General features: G+C 38.7%; 1 non-coding gene across 1 annotated transcript; it reads left to right on the top strand.

Moving 5' to 3' along the window:
- The first annotated feature begins 2,771 nt into the window (after positions 1–2,771).
- On the top strand, positions 2,772–2,878 carry LOC138999764 (U6 spliceosomal RNA). Its single transcript, XR_011469447.1, has one exon. It is a non-coding gene; the product is annotated as a U6 spliceosomal RNA (small nuclear RNA).
- The last annotated feature ends 1,698 nt before the right edge of the window (positions 2,879–4,576 follow it).

Genomic DNA, 4,576 nt, shown 5'->3' with positions numbered 1-4,576 from the left:
CACAGCCAAAGAAACCATCAACAAAATGAAAAGACAACCCTTTGATTGGGAGAACATATTCACCAATGTTACATCTGATAAAGGGTTAACATGTAAAATTTATAAAGAATTTACAAAACTCAACACCAAAAAAAAACCCACAAAACAATCTAATTAAAAAGTGGGCAAAGGATCTGAACAGACACTTCTCCAAAGAAGGTATACAGATGCTCAATACCACTAATCATCAGAGAAATGCAAATTAAAACCACAATGAGATATTGCCTTACACCTGTCAGAATGGTTACCATCAATAAATCAACAAACAACAAGTGCTGGGGAGGATGTGAAGAAAAGGGAACCCTCCTGCACTGTTGGTGGGAACGCAGATTAGTGCAGCCACCGTGGGGAGCAGTTGGAGGTTCCTCAAAAAATTAAAAATGGAGCTTCCATTTGATCCAGCAATTCTAGTTATGGAAATATATCCAAAGAAACCCAAAACATTAGTTCAAAATAATATATGCACCCCTATGCTCATTGCACTGTTATTTACAATAACCAAATGTCCATCAGTGGTACATTTACACAATGGAATAATACTTGGCCTTTAAAAAGAAGAAAATTCTTACCTTCTGTGACAACACGGGGTGGACCTGGTGAGCATTATGCTAAATGAAATAAGCCAGTCAGAGAAAGACAAGTACCATGTGATTTCACTCATATGTGGAATCTAATGAACAAAATAAGCTAACAAACAAAATAGACATAGACTCATATGAACAGAGAACAGACTGATAGCTGTCAGAGGGTAGAAGTGATGGGGAACTGGGTGGAAAAGGTGAAAGGATTAAGGAAAAAAACTCATAGACACAGACAACAGTGTGTGATTACCACGGGGAAAGGGGAGCTGTGGGAGGTAGAAGAGAGCAAAGGGGGGATAAATGGTTTTGGAATGAGACTTGACTTGGGTGGTGAACACATACAATACAATATACAGATGGTGTATTACAGAACTATACACCTGAACCTATATACTTTTATTAACCAATATCACCCCAATAAATTTAATAAAAATTATAATAAAGAAATTGGAATTGAGTCAGATACCACTTGCTCCAGATTTTGGAAGGGCCCAGCTAGAAGCAAGGTCTTAAACACACGTGTCTCCCTGATATTGGCCAGGCATGGTGTGCTGCTGTCTAGCCACCAGCTTTGACTGTGGAGAGGCAGTTGTGCTCCTGGGATTGTGACTGTGGCAGTACATCCTTAAACTCAATTATAGCCTCTGATTCCTGCTTCCTTTCAGTAATTCTGAAAGCACCTGGTTCCCTGTGTTAAATCCATTTCTTCTTAAAATACTCAGCGATGCCTTGAGTCATATTTACCTGAAGCAGACCCTAATATGAGGATTTACGTGCAAGTGACTTATTAAGGACGTGGTTCCCAGAGAAACCATGAAGGGGGTGATGGAAGTGGAACTGGGAAAAGGAAGAAGTCAAGTGAGGGTACAATTTTAGTCATAGTTCCAGCCCCATCCAGATCCCACAGAAGTGCTTACCCCAGGAAATATTAAATTACCCCAGGAAGCTAGTTACACCAGAGAGGTTGACCTAGGTTGAGACAAGAGAGCTGGGCCTTCAAAACCTCACACCATCTTCCACTAGCTATAGGCCACACCTTCAGGGTATGGGGATCTGCTGTGCTCACAGACAAAGTGGCTCAGAAATCCCAGGGCAGTTTTCTGGAGAGAAGCAGGTGATTAAAAGCAAAAGCCTATACAAACTTGGGGGAGGGCACACAGAAATATTAAAAGAGATCCTCAAAGGAACAAGGAGGACTGGGTCCTCTACAGGGTGATGTAACTTATGCCAAATCCTGACAGATATGACCAGCAACAAAGTTCACAATGTGCTAGTTGCTCACTGGTGGGTAGTTGTAATTATCCACACTAACAATGCTATTCAAGTTGAACCTGCAACTAAAATGGGTTTCCAGAATTGCCATCATATATGTAACTGTTATTAACCATAGGCCTAGATTCAGCCCTTTAGACTTCAGGTTTTCTACTTCAGATATAGAACTTTTTTGAAATGGATTGGCTTTTTTTCTCTCATTTTCATAGACATTTAGCAAGGAAAAAAAAGAAAGAAAGTGGCATCTGCAGTTGAACGGGACCTTGGCATCCCACCACGTGGTGGAAGGAATGCAGCCATATTAACCTCAACTCCAATTACCTAGCCTGCACACCACGAGGTCCCCTGGTGGCTTCCTCCATGAATGTGCAAAGAACTAATTCTCAGAGAGAGGTGGAGGGGGGAGGAATAAGAAGAAGGAGAGGGAGAGGAAGAGGGAGAGGGAGAGGAGAAGAGGGGGGAGGGAGGGAGGGAGGGAGAGAGAGATCTGAATAATTTTACTTTCTGTTCATCTATTTCAGGGTCTAGTGAAGATTTATTTACTGTTCCACAATACTTATTTCTCTCAAAGCACTTTTCCTTCTTCAAATCATCAACTTGAAAAGCATGGTTTGCCACAGGCCATTAATAAGCCATTACTAATTCCCTTTCCTTCTCCAAACCTTTCATTTTAAAACCCAGAAATATTGGATAAAGTGTGTTTTGAAATATCAGTGGTAACACAAAGAAAGTAATTGTATTATTGATAGTGAGAAGGACTGAAGTTCTTTTTTATTTTCTGATAAAAATTTCACATCCGGTCTTTAGCTGACAAAGATGTGACTAGCAGCAAAAATATCAACTGGGACCATAGCAGCATACATCAAGAATGTAACTTGAGTGCTAGCTTCGGCAGCACATATACTAAAACTGGAACGATGCAGAGAAGATAAGCATGGCCCCTGCACAAGGATGACACGCAAATTTGTGAAGCATTCCATATTTTTAAATTTACAAAGTGATGCAAAGCAAGGGACTGAATCCAAGAATACTCTATCCAGCAAGGCTATCATTCAAAATTGAAGGGGAAATAAGGAGCTTCACAGACAAAAAAAAAAAAAAAAGGCTAAGGGAGTTTATCACTACCAAGCCAGCAATGCAAGAAATGCTAAAGGGACTGGTGTAAAAAGAAGAAATAAAAAGGGAATAAGGAACACAGACACAAAAAAATAAAAATGGCTACAAACAAGTACCTTTCAATAATAACTTCAAATGTAAATGGACTAAATGCTCCAATCAAAAGACATCAAGTGGCTGAATGGATAAAAAAACATGACCCATATATATGCTGTCTACAAGAGACCCACCTCAGAACAAGGAATCACACAGACTGAAAGTGAAGGGATGGAAAAATATCTTTCAGGCAAATGGAAATGAAAAAAGAGCTGGGGTAGCAATACATATATCTGACAAAATAGACCTCAAAGTGAAGGCCATAACAAGAGATAAGGAAGGCCACTTCATAATACTAAAGGGATCAATACAACAAGAGGATATAACCCTGATAAACATATATGCACCCAATGCAGGAGCACCCAAATACATTAAAAAACTCCTGGAAGATATCAAGAAGAGATCGACAACAATACAATCATAGTAGGGGACTTTAATACACCACTGACATCACTGGACAAATCCTCTAGACAAAAAATCAGCAAAGAAACAGAAATCCTAAATGTCTCACTAGATCAGATGGACTTAATTGACATCTTCAGAACATTTCACCCCAAAGCCACAAAATATACGTTCTTCTCAAGTGCACATGGGACATTTTCAAAATAGACCACATATTGGGTCACAAGCAAAGTCTCTCCAAATTCAAGAAGATTGAAATCATATCAAGCATCTTCTCAAACCACAATAGCATAATATTAGAAATAAAGTACAATAAAAACAATCAAAAAATTCAAAAATTTGGAAGCTGAATAGCATGCTATTAAACAATGATTGGGTTACCAAAGAAATCAAAGAAGAAATTAAAAACATCCTGGAAATGAATGAAAATGAAAACACACCAATCCAAAATCTATGGGACACAATGAAAGCAGTCCTGAGAGGGACGTTTATAGCTCTATAGGCCTACCTCAAAAAAAAAAAAAAGAAAAGAAAAGAAAAAGAAAAAACGGTAGTAAATCATCTAACTCTACAACTTAAAGAATTAGAAAGAGAGCAACAAGAAAAGCCCAGAGTGCACAGAAGGAAGGAGATAATAAAGATCAGAGCAGAAATAAACGACATAGAGAACAGAAAAACAATACAAAAGATCAATGAAACCAAGAGCTGGTTCTTTGAAAGTATAAACAAGATTGATGAACCTCTATCCAGGCTCACCAAGAAGCAAAGAGAAAGGACCCAAATAAACAAAATCAGAAATGAAAGAGGTGAAATAGCAACAGACCCCATAGAAATACAAAGGAATGTAAAAAAATACTATGAACAACTCTATTCCAACAAACTAGACAACCTGGAGGAAATGGACATATTCCTAGAAAAATGCAACCTTCCAAAACTCAATCAGGAAGAATCTAAAAATCTCAATAGGCTGATAACTGTGGAAGAAATTGAAGCAGTCATCAAAAAGCTTCCAACAAACCAAAGCCCGGGGCCAGTCCACTTTACAGGGGAGTTTTACAAAACATTCAAGG

Source organism: Myotis yumanensis, unplaced genomic scaffold (assembly GCF_028538775.1).
Source record: "Myotis yumanensis isolate MYYU_CA2020_CCGP unplaced genomic scaffold, mMyoYum1.0.hap1 SCAF_1, whole genome shotgun sequence".
Lineage (NCBI taxonomy): Eukaryota > Metazoa > Chordata > Mammalia > Chiroptera > Vespertilionidae > Myotis > Myotis yumanensis.
The sequence above is the reverse complement of the archived record's forward strand: the minus strand, read 5'-3'. Positions and strand labels throughout refer to the sequence as shown.